General features: G+C 49.2%; 1 protein-coding gene across 1 annotated transcript in view; it reads right to left on the bottom strand.

Moving 5' to 3' along the window:
• SYT7 (synaptotagmin 7) overlaps positions 1-17910 on the bottom strand; it is a 271753-nt gene that overhangs the window by 124366 nt on the left and 129477 nt on the right. The window lies entirely within an intron of this gene.

Genomic DNA, 17910 nt, shown 5'->3' with positions numbered 1-17910 from the left:
TTAGGCTGCTTCTGAAAAGCCTGGGAATACCTAATGCTTGTGACCTGGGCTTGCCATAGATTAAGGCAGTAACGGTCCAAAAGAGCCCTTTTAGTAAAGGTTCTTGTTGCATCACATGATGGGTAGTTCCTGGTTTCCATTGTCCTCTCTTTACAAACAGATCTGTTCCCAGTTCTCATGAAGTAAATCCATGTTCTTTGCATTATTTCTGCTTTAAATGTCTCTCTGTGTCTTGACTCTCATAGCTCCTTTGCTATAAGAACATTTGGACAGGCTGATCTCCTATTTCATCCTGGAAGAGCATGTCTGGGAAGTTAAAATAAATGCTAAGCCTATAGCTACCTCCTTCATTTGTACTGCATGCTGTCACCTGCTTTCTCTGCCCTCACTCCGCTCTGACGTGCAGCTGTCTTGGGAAACATGAAGCATCTTCAGATTTCTTAATCTCTTGGCTTCTGCTTCCTACTCTTAAGCTTTGTGCCTTCTAATTTTTATATGTTATCTTAGTATTTCAGTGGGATGTTGTACCCCACGAGGAGGCAGTGCTGGAGGTGCAGTTCATAGTGCCTGATGCCCTAGACCCCAGCTAAACTAAGTTCACCCAGTTCAATGGCACGTCCTTAAAATTCCCTCCAAGAGCTTTTTGGTAAAGTAGTGGAGCTGAGGCCGTGCAGTTCCTGGGGAGTAAAGTGAGCTTTGTGCACCTTAAAATTAAAGCACAGTTATTGGAAAAAAAAGCTTTGCCAAATACTCTAGCGGGGTGCTCTGCCCTCTCCACAATCCACTGGTGCGGCAGAGTTCAGTTGACTGTAATCGGCATTTGCTGTTGCATGCGTGTTTGCGATAATCTCAGCAGACTGTCATGGAGTGTAATCCTGAAGCCTTGAAGCATTTGGGGCAATGTGGGAGACCCTTAACTAGGGGTGTTAAACTCCATCCAGCATCTGAGGAAGGGCTGTTGACCCTGCTGCGAGTGTGCTCCCAAGGCGTGAAGGGGTTGTGCTGCTGTCTGGTTTCTGCACCTATAAGCCGCGCTTCAACCCTTCTGGGTGTGTCCAAAGCAGAATAAAACAATCTTATTGATAATATCCCGGTGAGATTTGATCATCAAGCCCTTAGCATGTAATGTTGGCTGGCTTTGGGTTTGGAAGCTCTTCTGCATCAGTATTAGTTGCTTTTATTGTTGCTTTAATTGCAGCAGTGCCAAGAACTTTGACAGGATCCTGCTGTGCTGAGTATCTACAAGTGCTGAACAGTGAAAACTCTTCACCCATACTCACCATTATCCCCTTTCCTGTTGGAACATGCAATTTCTCCTAAAACAGCCACTCTCTAACCTTTCCTCTTTTCTTTGCTCCCTATTCCTGCCACCTTACATCTCTTCTTGGTTGCTCTCTCTCAGGATGATGGTGTCTTAGTCCGCATCCTTGACAGCACCGCTGATCCCGGGCAATATAGCTCTCCCATGCTTCTCATGATGACCCAAACCCAGCTGAATGGGATTCCTGTCTTGATTCACTTGAGACACCTGCCACCCACTGTGATGGCTAATGCTATCTAGAAAGGTCAAAGTGTTCTCAACACCAAGAAGTTCTTTAGCTATCCGTAGCTTTTGCTTACCTGGTCTGTGGTCAGTGTTTTCAGTGTTCATCCATAATTTCTGCAACTTAAGAACTTTATTCAAAGTAAACAGGAGTTGTATTGTTGTATTGTATATCTACAGAGGACTGAGATGCCAAAGCTGGTTGTGAGTGTAGATCTACAAATCCAGCGGCTCCCATTTCTATACTTTTAGGACATTGTTGCTTGGATTGTAATAATCACTGAAGGTTCCAAACAGGATTTAGGTGGGAAATAGATGTTGCTGTCAATGAACAAGGGTAAGACGGAGGAAAACCACCAAGCATGGGGATACAGGATCAGCATGTGCTCCTTGGAACAGCTTCTGCTCTGGGAGTTTGACTTGTTGCTGTGTCCTGTCTCTACCAAAAGAAACAGAACAGGGCTGATCTGTATGAAGTGCAACAAACTAGATGAATATGGCATTACTTTTTCAAATATCATCTCCTAACAAGGTTCCCATCTGCTCAGTTTCACTGTTTGTAATCCGGGCCTAATTAAGAGGGCTTTTTAAACCTTCCCTTAATATCTCAAGTGATTCTGTTTCTTTGTCAGGTGTCTCTGATTTTTCACTGCTCCTAGATTCATGTGGGCCCCAGTCTTAATGTTCTTTCTATAGAACTTTTGCATGTTTCTGGTTGTTACTGCTTCCTGCTTTTAAATTAATTTTAATCCTTCCTGTATCCTGCTTTTAGACAGGGCAATGAGATCTGTACATGTTTGAGAGCATCCTGTATGGCCTCTTCTAATATATTCATTATGCACTTAGATGCTTTCTCAGCTTTTTTAATCTGCCTGTTGGCAAAGACCAATATTTTCATTGAATCGCCCACACAGATAACTGGTTTAATTCAACTTACAAATTGGGGCACATGAATAATCATAGTTATCCCTTGCAATGGTGATTAGTTGGGGTTAATCATTGCTGAAATGCATATGTCAGAGTGTTTAGTGTTTATCTTTTGTGGCTATTGCCCTACAGGGAAGGCTGGGAGAAGGAGCATCAGTTCTAGCTAGCCCCAGAATGTGTGCTTTGTTGTTGGCCATTGTATTGGCACCCTGATACTTTCCCCTTTCCTAGGATAGCTGTTAGATCTTTCTTGTAGCAAAACAGGATACATATTACCTATGCAAACTGCTTGGGTTCCTTTACACACCTTACAATCTGAATGAATGGGTTTCTCTATTAGTGAAATTTGGAATGTCTTAAAGTTGAGCTGCTGAGTTACAAGCTCCTCCAGCTCCCAGCAGACTGATGATGCCGGAGGGCATTCGAGCCTGACCTGTTGCGTTTCTGTGGTCCGCAGAAACCCTTCTGTGTTTGCCTTGGGAATCAGCTGGTGCTGGGTTCGCTTTGTCCCCATAAGTACCCACTGCTGGGATATCCTCTTCCTTGGCAGTAGGAGAACATCCTGGCTTTGCAGCAAGGGTAGCAGTGGCATTTGATTTCCATTTTTTTAGGTATGGTGGTTGCAGTTACTGCCTGCAGAGCATGTTAAGCCACCCAGGTCAGTAATTTGCTGATAAAGTGGTTTGTAACTCTTCTGGTGTAATGCAGAAATACTGGCAGACATTTAAAATAATCTCCAGCCCTCAACAAACCTAACACCTTTGCTTTTTGCCTAAAAGCCCCTTGAGCTTTCCTCCAACCTAGAGCATTACATTTGTTCCTTTCTGCTCAGACAACTGAAGTCTGAGGCTGCTTTTGCTGACAATCCTTCCATGCTGTCACTTGCTTGTGTGTTTAAATTCACCCTGCTAAAGCTGGATTTTTGCTGAGAGCTGTTAGTTAATTACGCTGCTGCCAACAGACTCTCACAGAGCTTCCCTGCACTTTAGGAAGTGTGTAGACAATCTCTGCAATCCTCTTTCTAGTTGCAAAAGCGTAGGGTGAGAAGATACTTGTTGGCTAAGTGCTCCCTTGTTAGAGTTCTGTAGCAGCAAAAGTAACAAGTTGCAGAAGTACGGGGAAGTAAAAGGAAAATGGATCAGTTATCTCATGCACTGAACCTGAAAGCTCAGTGTAAAAGCCAAGACAGATTTAACACAGATGGTTGTTGTTCCTTAGCTGTGAAACATCAGCTTCTTCCCTGCTTGCAGTGTATTTGTGTGTCCTTAGCCTGCCTAAGGAAAGGGAGGGGTGGAAACTGAGCAGCAGTTTTGCACCGGCTGATGCTCCCAGTGAAGGAATATATGGCTCGGAAGCACTGGCTGAATCGGGCTTGTTACATGTTCTTCTCGGAGCCTGTGTAGTACTGAAGTGCAGCGCTGGATTTAGTGAAGAGCTGCATCTCTTGTGCCAAAGCTCCCTCTCACGGTGCTGCTGCGTGGAGGAGGCGATGCTCCGCGTCCCAGGCAGGCAGCATCCTGCGCCCGTTCTCGGCAGCTGGGAGAAGAATGGGAGGAAGGCTGCAGCTGGGAGGTGGGACTTGGTCTGGGAGCTCCTTGCTCTCCAGTCAGATGGTCATACTGGTGTTACAGGTCACGTACGAGAGGTATGTGAAATCGGCGTTCGTGGGTGGCTTTCTCTCCCTTGGCAGCTCCTGAGCGTGCTGTGCCTGCTCTGTTCCCTTCAAGGGAGGCGCCCCTGCGCCTTGCAGTGAGGTCCGGCCGGTTAGATGCCAGGGACAAGCCTGGGGGGCTGTGGTTTGTCTGCTTCAGAGTTTTATGTTGCAGCTCTGAGAGTCAGGACCTTCACTGCCGAGATGGGTGGGTGTTAGATCTGTGACGGACAGAGCCTGAAACATAAACCCTAAAATACTTGAGGAAGGAGATCCCTCGCTGTATAACAGCAGCCTGCTGTGCGGAGGGCAGCGTGTTCTGCAAGAGCAGCGTGGCTGTTGGCTTCCTTGTGTGGCAGGAGTCCTGCAAACCGCCACGCGCCGGCTGTGCTTCTTCCTTTGCTATCTCCCAACCCTATCTGCACCCAGCGCTTCCCTTGAGCTGTTGCGCTCTGCGCGGGAGGATGTTGCTAGCCTAAACTCAGGCTGCTGAAGGGCAGGCAGGCTGGAAATTCAAAACTGTTGAGAAGAGCAGTTCCTTGCTTTGCTTTGTTGTAGGGACTTGCAGTCCTAAAACACATCAGCTGTCTCCAAGCACTTTGCTGTCTCTGTAACTGTTGTTGTTTTCTTTTTTTTGCTTATTTTCTTGAGTTCATATCGTGCCTTTGTCTTCCTTTGGCTTAAGGTCCAAGACTCCTGTTGGGGACCAGACACCTGCCAGCTTCCTTCTCTACTTCTGTGCGTTATTTCTTCTCTGGGTGTGGAAGGCAATGCAGTGTGGCCAAGGATGGGTTCAAAGTCGCCCTTGCTGCCAGGCCTTCCCTTTCTGCCTCAGCTAGGACTTGCCACGTTTCCCCACTTGCTGCCTCAGGTCGTATCCAAGTGCCAACAGCAAAGCCTGGCCTGAGGCAGGCTGTTTCCTTGACCCTGCGCAGCAGTTCCCCTGCCAGCCCCCTCTGATCTAGAACCTCATCTTGTGCAGTGAGTGTTTTCTGTGTGGTAGGAAGGGAATATTTCCTGCTGCTTCTTAGCTTTGGTATCTATGACCTCAGTCAGTGTTTAACAGATCTGTTCATGAGAAAAACTTCCTCTCAGGTCTATTCACGAGTAAAACTCTTTGTACTCTTCAAGATCTGACTCAGTTTTTGCAAGAACTTATGCTGAAAGGGACTTAACGTATTCTGAACTGTCTGCTGCAGTTTTGATTTTACTGATGTTTTTCACTGGTACTGGAACAGCCATCTTCCAAAGGTAAGCTCTCTTTAGAGAGCTGTGCGTTTTTGCTGCTTTCATTGCCGTGTTTGAGACCTCTGACCTCTCCGTGTCATCCTGTGCTCTGTTTTTCATTTACTGAAGTTTTCTACCTGCCCAGTGTATCTGTGTGACGAGGGGACCTCTAGCTGGTTATCTGCAAACTCATTAAACACAGAGCAGCACAGGACCAAGCCTTCATTTTGGTTTTTATTGGGATTCCACTGCCCTGCTTTCCATTGTGGGCTTTGTGCAGTTCTGATGGCTCAGAGTCGGAGGTACCTGGTGCACGTGGCAGTGCCAGGAGGGAGCAGTACGCACAGTGCGTATGTCACCCAGCACTCAGGCTGGCTTGGTGGCACATGCCTGTAACGGTCTGTCCTGTCATGGTGTGCCGCTTGGTGTGCAAAGCGGTTACACCATGCTGTGTTGGCTAGACCACTGCTGCACACCTTTTTGGGTCTTAACTGCTTCATCAGTGTGCCCACTGCGCTTGCTGGTGGCCGCTGTCTCATGGCAAAGTGGTGTCACCTGCAGCTATGGAGGCCGTGGCTCCCTGGCTTTCCCTCCACAAACGCTGCAGCTGACCGAAGAGGTGATGTCCAGGGAATAGTCTCAAGCTTCTGTCCTAGTGATAAACTTAATTACTAATGTCAACACAGGGATTATTGGTGATGGGTTGTGGCTCCCTGCATGTGTGTGGGGGGGGCAGCAGGAGAGGAGTGTGCTGCCCGGTGAGACCCTTTCCTTTGGCTCAGCGGTCTGCTCCGGTGTCCTGCCGTGACAGCCACCAGCCTGGCCTGGCCTCCCTTATGGCTGTGAGCAAGCAGACAGCAAGACCAGAGGAACTGGCGGAAACTATTTCTTTTCTCATGTTTTTGTGCTTTTTAGTGTTGGGTGGAGCCCAGCTGGGTGGCTTTGTGCAACAGGAGCTGTCTGTGGGTGGGGGGCTCCACACAGTAACTCCTTTGCCTCCCACTTCTCTGTCAGTGGACACCAATGCCTCTATGGAAAAGCCCTTCTGCCTGCTTCTGTCACCAATCTCACATCATGCCCTGGGGCAGCTCAGAGTAGGGTAGCTATGAATTAACTCTTTGACCCCAATTGCCTCTTTATAGCTAAAGCCTTTTGCATTTATGGGAGAAACAGTCCTCCTAGGGAGCTACGAGCTGCTCAGACTGCCTCTTGCAGGGCTTGGAGCACTTGCATATGCAATCAGGGGGGAGACAGCACAGGATCCTGTGTCCCCGTGCTCAACCAAGAGGTCGCTGCCTGTCCTGGGAACGCTGCCCTCCGAATCCCTGCTCTGAGCTGCCCCAGCATGAAGACTACAAGGAAACTAAAGCACTCCTCATGTGCCATTCTCATGTGACTTTTTGTACCTATGTATGAAAGATCCAAACTAATATTGCTGTAAAGAAAGATACAGATTAATATAGCATATTATATAAAGATATATGTATATAAAAGTTTCTGTATATTGTATGGCACTGTGTATAAAATGGATGTAGAAGCATGACTGGTGTATGTGACTGTTCCCATGTCTGACCTGGAGAATGATAGTTGTGATTTGCTTGAGGTTATGTCTTAAAGGATTGTGCGTGAGTTTGAGAGTTGGAAAAACCTGCACTGTGCTCTCCTTGTAGGACAAGGGACGTGGTGTCGGTGCATCACTACAGCGTGCGCTCTCTGGAGAGCTCTGGGGAGTAATTTAGCTGCCACTGGGGCTGATGATCACCTCGCTAGCTCTGCCTGTTCTGGATCCAGGCCTTTGATGAAATGGGAAAAGCGCTTTGGGGAACATCTCTGTCCCTTGAGATCTGCTTGACGCTTCTGTGCCCTGCTTTTCTGTGCAGCAGTCACTAGCTCCAGCTTGGCCCTGTGCAGCCAAGGGTGGAAACTGCAGGATACTCAGCTCTAGCAATTTGTCTTCAGGAGAGGAGACAGTTTAAGGAAGAAACGTGATGCTGTGAATTACCAAGTACTTGAATTCAACATGCCGTGCAAAAAGAACGCCATTAGTGCAAAGGCAGTGGATTACAAGGGACTTCTCAGAAGGGTATGAGAAAGTGGCAGGGAGAAGAGGGCAGAGTGCAAGCAAGAATATTGCAGAAGTCTGCCCTGTGGAAAAATAGCAAGGTGCTGGGATCCTGCAAGGAAGGAGAGTTCAAATTGGTAGGCAAGTTTCACGCAAGCCCGGCAGAACAGGGGACACATCTTGGTGCAGGTTTGTAAAGCAGGGTCTTGCTGCCCGGCACTATTTACACTAGAGCTGAATAATGCCGTAGTAATTCATGTTCTGGAAAGGGGAAAGCAGTGCTTGTGGCTTACGGGGTCGGAGAGGAGGAGAAGGGGAGCCAGTAGAACAGCTTCAGGAGAGGAACAGGGGCTTTCTGACCAGCCATGAGAAACACAGGCAGGAAAAGGAATGCCTGGGAGAAAGTAATCCTATTAATGGCTGCATGGAATAGTTTTTATGGTTGCTCCTGAAGAGACTATCAGGGAATTAAGAGCTCAAAGGTGGCTGGACTACTGAGTTCCTATAAAAATGCCTATAAAAAGTGCTGGTATGTATAAGTGCCTGCCTGCTGCTTTGGTTTGGTTTTGTGGTCTTTTTCCTACCCATAACTCTATCAGTCTCATAAAAGGATATTGCCTGTTCTGTAAACACTTCCTCTTACAGGGAAAGAAAAACATAAAGCTCTGGATACTACCCTTGTATAAACATAAAATAATCCATGCTTAGGGGTGACTGTTTTAATACAGTTACTAAGGAGAAAAACGTATAAATGCGTACGCAGCAGGCATGGTGGCTGTTGCTTTAAAACCTGTTCAACTATTAAAAGCCTTAGCTATTGAATGTAGCTAGGGATGTAGTTGCTATTTCCAAGACAACTCTGTGGCTGTTTGATATGTTAGTGGCTGTAGGAGGAATTTCTAGCTTGAGAAAAGTGTTTTTCAACCCAGTGACCATAAAGCATCCAGAACTACAGCAGAAAACAAATTTTCAAACAGTTTGTAAGCCAGGCTGGTGCATTCCCAAGCAAGCAAAGAAAATGAGTGAAAACTAATGGAAATATGTAAGTAAAGCTGTGGTTGTTCATTACTTATAAATGGAAACCAGCATCGCACAAACGAGATCATCTCTTTTTCCAAGGATGCTAGGTTGTACTTCAGTTAGAAAAAAGAAGAGGTTAAGAAACAGTCATCTGAAGGTAATTGTACAGAAAGCGTATTGAGAAAAATGATGCCATAGAAGGTTATTTAACTGGTCTGTACTTCTCAGAAGAGGTAATGTTCTGGTCAGTTACGTTGCACAAAATCTTACTTGACCAATTGATTTTTTTTTTGGAAACTTCTTGTTAAGTTTAAGGGAAATAAACCCAATTAATGTATGGAAGAATTTCTAGCTGGGTGGTCTCTAGCTTTCACTGCTTTGATGCAGGTTAACTTAGTGCTTTCAATTAACAGTACAGTAGGGAAAAAAAAAATAAGTAGAGAGCAGGGGTGCTACTTGCAGTTACAGAGGCATGCTCACTTGTTTTATGAGGCCAGGATAGTACAGAGATCAGACAGGACCCAGGTCAGTCTGCCTCAGCATAAGGAAAAACTTGGAAAACTGTAAAAGTGGAAGTGTGGCATGTAGTGGTATAGGAGAGGAAAAATCTGGGTCAGGGCTTGCAAGAGGCCACGCCAGCAGAGCTGCTGTGTAGGGAAAGGTGCAACCCACGCAGTGGCAGCCCATGTAGCGTGCACGTATTGCTCTGAAACCACACGTAGGATACATGGGCTCTCCTGGCAGCACTGGAATTTCCCTGCCTTTTCAGCAATCTCTGCTTATGCTGCTGTTCCTCCAGTAACAGCTTCCTTGAACGGCAAGCCCAGCCTCGGTGGGCTTGTTTGTTCCTGCCGAAGTCAGGAGAGGGGCTCTGTGAGCCTGGCTGTCCTTGTCAGGAGATGCAGAAGCAGGTGTGTGGGTCCCTTCTCGTGGTCGGGGTGCCCGCCGGCGGTGCCCGTGTCGCTCAGCCGTGCTGCAGCAGAGGGTGCTGTGCCCGTGCTGGCAGCGCTGCCTGCCTTGGGCAGGGGCTCCCCGTGCTCAGCCGAGCCCCTCAGGACTGGTTGCTCTGCAGCTGGCCTGGACAGGCCTGGGGAATAACGATAATCACAGAACCATCGTAGAATGGTTGGGTTGGAAGGGACCTTAAGGATCATCTAGTCTGACCCCCCTGCCAGGGGCAGGGACACCCCCCACCAGCCCAGGCTGCTCCCAGCCCCGTCCAGCCTGGCCCTGAGCACTGCCAGGGATGGGGCACCCACAGCTGCTCTGGGCAGCCTGGGCCAGCGCCTCGCCACCCTCACAGGAAAGAATTTATTGCCAATATCTAATCTAAATCCACCCTCTGTCAGCTTAAAACCATCCCCCTTTGTCCTGTCACCACATGTCCTTGTCAAAAGCCCCTCCCCAGCTTTCCTGTAGCCCCCCTTTATGTACTGGCAGGTGCTGGAAGGTCTCCCTGGAGCCTTCTCTGCTCCAGGTGACCAGCCCCAGCTCCCTCAGCCTGTCCCCACAGCAGAGGTGCTCCAGCCTCTGACCATCTGTGTGGCCTCCTACAGGCCCGCTCCAACAGGTCCGTGCCCTTCCCATGTCGGGGGCCCCAGATCTGGATGCAGCACTGCAGATGGGGTCTCAGGAGAGCAGCACAGAGGGAGGGAATCACCTGCTGGCCATGCTTCTTGTGATGGAGCCCAGGATACGGCTGGTTTTCTGCGCTGCGAGCGCATGTTGCTGGACCATGTTGAGCTCCTTGTCCACCCACACCAAGTCCTCCCAATCCATTTTCTGCCCAGCCTGTATTTGTCCTTGGGATTGCCACAACCCACATGCAGGACCTTGCACTTGGCCTTGTTGAACAACATACTAACTTCATAACAGATGTGAGGGGGTGGTTTGCAAAGGGGTCTCAGTGCTGGAAGCCCTCAGATATGCTGTAAACTAGCATAAGCTCTGTGGGGTGTAGGAGGAGCTCCTTTCCAACCTGCCCAAAAAGTTTTGGACCAATCTTTTTTGCTTCACATCTCCCCTATTTGTTCTAAATCCCAGTGGTGCTGGTTTGAGCCCTTGTGCTTTTGGTTGTGCTTGTCTGCCGTGATGGAGAGGTCTTCGGGAATGGCTGTCCCTTGCCGATGACCGTCTTTCATTCTTTTTTTAAATCAATGGTGGCGTTCTCTCCATCTTGGGAATGAACCTCTTGCAGTTAATGAATAACCAGCGAGAGATTTATCAGTGCAGTTTTCTTGCCAAGAGGAGATAACAGAATGAGCCCGTGGCGGTCTGCTTCCGCCTCCAGCAGTGTGGGAGCTGTGCTGGGTGTGTGCAGGGCGTTGGAGAAGGGCAGGATTGCATCCTCTGCTGCCTTACCCCGTCCGTGGGCCGATACTGAGGGAGGCTTGCAGTCAAAGCATGAGAACACTCACAGTCAAAGCAGGCCACCACCGAGAGACACGGAGGACACATCTCCTTGGGCTGACAGAGCTCTTCCTGTATTGACCCTCATGGTGGTGTGTTTTGTGTCACACCTGGAAGACTAAGGTGCTGGTGTGTGGGATGGACTTGTACTGGCAGCTGCTCTGACCTGGGTGCTGAGTACTGCCCTGTGGGGGCTTCACTGAGGACACCTTCCTCAACTTGGGTAGTCCATCACGTCCACAAAGGCCTCTGTGCCCATCGCTTTGGTATTTTTGTTCAGTGCTGTGCAACAGCAGTTGTTTGCCAGCAGAGCCAAACTGCTCCCCTGCTGCAGCTGTGTGTTGATTTGAGACATCTTGCCTCAAAACTTCTGGGGGTTACTTTTGCTTGGCTTTTTGCTGTATTTTGGATAAAAACAGAGCTTCTGGGCATGGAGGCTCTTTGCTGAGCTTTTTTTTTTTTTTTTTTTTTGCACCCTCCAGGCTTAGGAGGTGGCTCCCAGTAAGGCCCTGTGGAGTCCAGGTTTGCCTAGAAACAGGCAGGAATTGCCTGAATCAGGAGCAAGAGGCAGCCCAAGCAATCGGCATTTTGTTTAGGTGGCTGCACAACTTCCATTGTGAAACGCCTGTGTCCTGCACAGCTGGCAGGGGGCTCCCAGCATAACCATGCTCGCTGAGGAGTGGAAGAATTGCACCAGTGTTTGAGGCAAGGAGATGCTACAGCACAAAGATGAAAGCTTTTGGGCAGCCTGGAGGGAGAAACCCACAGAGAGGAGTGAAGATACGTGTGGGGGCTGGGGGAAGAATTAAATGTGTCATGATTTCTCAGCATTGCCTGCCGTTTGCTGCGCTGACTGCCTCAGAGAGAGCGGTAGAGAAGGATGCTGGCTGCGTGAGGCCAAAGGACAATGGAGGGTAAGGAAAAAGGGTCTTTAAGGTAGGAAATTTTAAGCACAAAACCAAGGAAAGAAATCAAGTGGCTGAACTTGTGGTACAAGCCCTGGTTCTTCAGTTGGCCTGTGTTTAGACTTGTTCGGTCCAGTTACATCAGCAGCGTTTAAGAGAGAACAAGTTGGAAGTGCCAGGGAGTATGGATAGTGGACTGCATCCACCCGCCCCTCACCCAGCATCACCTCGGTGTGAGCAGGGAGGGCTCTCCGAAGCTGGGAATACTGGCCGCGTGGGGGGGGGTGTCCTGCAACAGGCAGAAAACACAGCCCCTCTGCTGCCATGTGCAGGCTGCCTCGGCACGCAGGCAGGGCAATCTAGGGTGTACCTTACACGTCTGTGATAACGGTATCAGCGATGTTGAGGCTAATAAGGCTAGTGACCCCGGAGCAAATGACACTCTCATTTGTGCTGCACTAATGTTACCTCTTGCCGGTCTCTTTGCGTTTCTCTCTGCCTTTCTGTGTCCTCAGCCAAAGCCCAGTTACAAGAACAGGAGGCAGGCACTGAGTTCAGCGAAGGCAAGTTTGGTAGAGCGTAGTAACAAGAAATGGAGCAGCGTTAAGGCTGGCATTCCTCACGACCCCAGCTGAGCAGAGATGCCTCAAGCATCCCTCCATTTGTCTGTCTGAGCCACACAAACGGCAGCACCCCTCCTGCCTGAGACCATTGAGTAAGCTAAGAATGGGATGGAATAAGCAGCATCTGAACCCCTTTCCATAACCTCTTGCCAGCTAGCTCCCTCCCTGGGCCATGCATCTCTGCCTGCTCACAGCTCTTCTCTATGCCGGCTGCAGTACCTTGCTGGTAGCTACCACAGGTTAGGTCAAAATCTGACCCTTATCTCACCTGCCTTCTCCTGCTGAGACCACAAAATAATCTCCTTCTTGGCCATACTAATCAAAATGATTATGCCTCAGCCTTTGGCTACAAGCCTCGGGGTGCCACGTCCAATCTTGGTGAAATTTCCAAGCAGATTTTCTCCATCCTGGCATCCTTCCTCTCCCCTCGCCACTACGCTACACATTACCTGAAGGGATTTCAGCCTCGGATGTTGGCTAAAGGTGTTAGAGACCCTCATTTTCCCCACACAGGTTAAGTTTAGCGGTAAGGTAGACTGCCCTGTGTTAAAGGGTGGCACAGATACACCCTCCATCAAATGCAACGGGACCTGAACCGGACTCCGTTATAAATTCAGTTCAGGATGAGGAAGCACGGTTGAGGTAGGAGCCCTCACTGTGACACACGTCTGGCCCAGACCGTGGTGCATACATCCACAGTCTTGGTGGCGTAACCTGTCCAACCTGTGATGGGATGTGGAAGAGAAAGAACTCGGCTTGGTGTGGCGCAAACCCTGACAAGATCTGGTGGAGAGGCTCTGCCGGGGGGCACGACCTTGGGCAGCGTTAGTTAGGAAGCAGTTTAGCTCCTCACTGCGGTGTGATGTTGGCATTCTGCTGGTGCTTTACTCTTGTTTCGAGTATTTTTTTATTATTTTTTTTTCCCAGAGGTGTGAGGGGCAGTTAAGCATTCAGTTCCTATTAAAACTGATAGTTGATTCCAAACTCCCATGAGTGCCTTTGGAAACTTTTTCCTTATATATGTGTGAAGAGAGAGAGCATTTTAGGAGTGATAAAGCTGGAGAGCACTGTATAGAATAGCAGTTGGGTTTTGTAAAACAAGAAAGTGGGTGCTTTCTCTGGTGCTTTAGGAAGGAGGGATTCTGGACTCTTCAGGGTATTAAAATCATTCTTCCTGCTCAGATGAATGAAGAAATATCACACTTGGATTGCTGCAATGTTCTAGCTTGAAAATCTATAATTGTCTTTGCAGGTTTCTTTTGCTGGAGCAGAAGTTGAAGCTGTTGATAGCTGTTAAGCGATAGCACGTGTTAGGTCCCTGCGAAAGGGAGTGGGGACTGGAGTGCTGTTTGTGTGGCTGATGGCATCCCAGAGCAGCAGTGTGCTGCGTGGAGTGCGTCCTGTGTGCTCAGCAAGTTTGAAGTGTTTGTCTGCAGGGTCTTTCCTAAACACTGGCCTTGCAGCCCTAGAAATTCAGCTCTGGGCTTTATAAATTCCTTAACACTCTTCCCACGCTTGTATGAGGATTTTTCCAAAGTGCCTTGAACCAGTCAGGAGAGCTTGCACATTTGCAAGCTCCCCAGCTCTGCCTGGCAGTGTGGTCCAGTGAATTGAGCATCATAAAGCAAACTCAGGGAATCCCAGACCTGAGCTTGGTTCTGATGCTCACTTGGCTGTGAGACCCTCCAGAAATCAATCACAAAAGGATTCCTGCCCAAGCACAGCCTCTGCTTTGGGTGCTCTGGCTTTAGATGCCAACAAACCTTTTGGTCTGCAAATGTTGTGCTCTGTTTCATTTGGTGGAAGTCAGCCAGAACCACAGGAGCTGCTGTGGATGCTGAAGGTGCTTTGGAAGAGGTCTGGATTTCAGCCGAAGGCCACCCCTGGAAAGCAGGGCACCGAGCCCTGCCAGCTCTGACCGTACAAGCAGTGCTCCCCTGCTTCCGTGCCGAGGACACCAGTGTCGCTGGCAGATGAGCAAGGGACCTGCAGGAACATGCTCCTGAATTGCAGTTCCTGCATAGCAGCTCTTTTAACCCTCCTGGCATCTGTGAAGAGCAAAGTTCTGTGCTGTAGAGAATAATTAGTAATACTTGCCACAATAGTGCCTTCTTTCTACAGCCCTTCTCTGCAGCCCTCAAGGGTTACACTAGATTGGTCACATTATTTCTCTGCTTTTTATACCCAGTGACTACAGCAACCTGTGAAAAATTCTAGGTGCCACGCGTGCTGTCTTATCTTCATTTTTAACATGTGAAATGTGACTAAATTCAGAGCATTTATTTTGTTTACAATTTTCTTATTTGCTTCTGCTTGCCTGTAGGCATGTTTTAAGGAAAACAAACCAGCCAAACCACCCAAACATTTTCAGGGATTACATACTAATGTGCTGGATCCCAGTGGAGGAGTGCTGCTGTGGCTTCCTTGAGGTTGTTCTCCTTCTCACCTGGAATGCATGGAGACTCCACAGAGGATAAAATCAGTCAGACGGGCTGTCTTGTCAAAGATAATGTATATTTTAGGATGTAGCCACTACCCTGTCCTGGCTGACATACTAAAATACCTCTGGATAGCTAAGGACGCCACCTAAATCCAGTTCACAGGATCCAAGTGATGGTTTCAGTACATCCTATTTAAAGCAGTGCAAAATGTATACAATATTGCCTAACTGTCCCTCTCTGAAATGCCAATGAGGCTGATTAGCACAGTCTCAAGTCTGGGGAGGTGCAGCGGCACACTGAGTGTGATTATTTTTTTTTTTCCCCTTTTTTTTTGTAAGCAAGCCAAAGGAAACCAGACAAAAAGCAGGGACTGAGGAAGACTGCTGGTAGGTAACCACCTTTGACAGGGACACATCCCAGTTGCCCCTGTAGTGAAATTCAGCAATGTTTCTAGTAACTTGGGTGGTTTTCAGACAGAAATCAAATCCGATAGAGCCTTAATATACTAAACAAATGGATATATGGCCACTGAGTATGTAATGCATAAACTATTAGCATGAGATGCCAAGTATTCCAGCATCTCCAGCAGCTAAGCAGCAGCTTCTTTGGCGTCCGATGGCACAGTCGCATCGGGAGCAATCTTCCATCTCTTGACCCAAGTGCCCTGCTCAGCTGAACCTCAGGGTTAGCTGGATCCATGGTTCTGCTGCCCTTGATAAAAAGAGGATAAAAAGAGACTAAAGAGCCTTCCAGCTGTGCCTGAGAAGCCCGGCTGGAGGTTGGGGTGTGGGGAGAGATAGGAGGGAGGGGACGACACTGCTGAATTATTTTTTTGTTTTAAACTGGACTTTGAAATTTAGCGCTGGAGGGAGCAACAGCCACACCTTCCGTGAGTAATATCCCTCCTCCACCCCCTTCTTGGCTCACATTCCCAACCGACCGCATGGGATAGGAGAGCGGTGTTTACAGAGAGTGTGACCCGAGGAAACGGGAAACGGGGAAAGGAGCGCGCGCGCGCGTGCGCGTGTGTCTGTGTGTGTCTGTGTCTCCGTGTGTCTCTGTGTGTGTGTGTGTGTGTCTGTGTCTCTGTGTCTCCGTGTGTCTCTGTCTGTGTGTGTGTGTGTGTCTCTGTGTCTCCGTGTGTGTGTCTCTGTGTGTGTGTGTGTGTCTCTGTGTGTGTCTCTGTGTGTCTGTGTGTGTGTGTCTCTGTGTGTGTGTCTCTGTGTGTCTCTGTGTGTGTGTGTGTGTGTGTGTCTCTGTGTCTCCGTGTGTGTGTGTGTGTGTGTGTGTGTGTCTGTGTGTGTGTCTCTGTGTGTCTGTGTGTCTCCGTGTGTCTCTGTGTGTGTGTCTCTGTGTGTGTGTGTGTGTGTGTGTGTGTGTGTGTGTCTCCGTGTGTCTGTGTGTGTGTGTGTGTGTCTGTGTGTGTCTGTGTGTGTGTGTGTGTCTGTGTGTGTGTGTCTCTGTCTGTCTGAGGGGGACAGACACAGGAACAGACACAGGAACGGGGGATGTGGGCTGGCAGGGAGGGAGAGCAGCAGAGGGGAGATGGCAGGAAGGAAAGCAAACGGCATGCCGCAATGGGGACTGGATTCCGATCCCCAGCACTGCCTTCTGTGCGGTAATAGCGGATCAGCTCTTCTGGGTTCAGATCTGTAGTATCTCTTGGGAATTACACGAGCACAACCCTGAAATGCTGGATTCTGAGCTCATTGCAGTAAGGGACCAGCTGCTCTTTCCCCTTTTGGGAAGGGATGAGGTTGGCACGTACCTCAGTGCATCAGGAACATGTGCCCCGCCAGCCTTTTCCCTTTAATTAGGTCCAGGAAGGGGCACAGCAGCACTGCTTGGGACAGAGAGCTGAGCAGTACTGAGAGGCAAGCGTGCACGAAGAAAAATAAGGTGAGAAGGACTCAAAGCGTCAATACGTTGCTTGATTCAGACACCAGGGAAGGAGCAAAAGTGAACCAGCCCCGGGAGGGAGTTAAGTCCAAGTGGCTGGGGGTCAGGAGACACGGCTGGTGTTCACAGGCTGCCCGCCTGGCTTGGGACAAGTGCAGCCACTCAAACCTCTGGCTTCCCAGCGAAAAGTGGGAGTGAGATTTCTTAACCGCTGGTGGATCTTGCTCTAACGGTAATGCTGTACATGGTACTGCACGAATGGTACCACACAGGTGAGATGGCTCAGCAGCCTACCTGCTGAGACACTGCGGCCGTGCGCCGGGTACAAATACCTGGCTAGCTTAATGCTGTTGCCCATAAGGCACCAAGTTATTTCAGAAATTATTTCTGGGCCATTGGCCTGCCTGTTCTTGTGATAACTTCATAGCACGGACAATAGAAATGAGTGTTTTGTTTATCCTGCTCCGCACCCCCCCCCCGTGTGTGCTTAGAGTATTTATGGGGAGGACAGTTTGCTGGGGGTGGCAGCCACTCTGCTGCAGCTGTGGTCGTTAGTGGGCTGCTCTCAGAGGGCTCTTCGTGTCTCGTGAGCGGGGTGCGCGGCCCTGGGAGGCTGGGGGGGCTGGCTGCTCTGCACCCTGCCACAGGAGCGGTGTGCTGCGGGGCCACTCACACTGCCACTGAAGGAAGGTGTCACAGTTTGGTTATAAATGAGCTGCTGCTCAGGATTTTGCACCTTGGGGGTGGGGACCGCCAGGCAAAGACCCACGTGGTCGGTCCATAGGGTGACAAATCCAAGGCGGGTCGGTCTTAGGATCATTTGCCTTTCAAATCTTTTGATCATCTTTGGACTCAGCTTTAGGGTCCAATGCCTTAATGGGCAGGAACTTGTTCTTCTGCCAGCTTGGCCTGTTTACAGGTCCTTTTGCTGGCTTTGACAGTCACTGGTGAAGTGACCCAGAATAGCCTTGGCCTTCCCTTGTTGTTTTATTTTGCCCGAGCGGCTGAAGCTTCAGCTCCCTCCTGTCACTCCTGTGATTTATTAGCTGTCTCAGAGATGTTTAGGTGATGCACTGCAGGCCTGATGGCACAGGAATAAAGCTTAGGGGAGAGCAACGTGGCAGTGACCCGTCAGGGAGCGCAGGGGAGGTTCTGGAAGCAAGACCTGGCTGGGAGTGAGCAGAGACTCAAAGTGGGAGGCTT

This window comes from Falco biarmicus, chromosome 10 (assembly GCF_023638135.1).
Source record: "Falco biarmicus isolate bFalBia1 chromosome 10, bFalBia1.pri, whole genome shotgun sequence".
Classification (NCBI taxonomy): Eukaryota; Metazoa; Chordata; class Aves; order Falconiformes; family Falconidae; genus Falco; species Falco biarmicus.
This window is presented reverse-complemented; position numbering and strand designations above follow the sequence as displayed.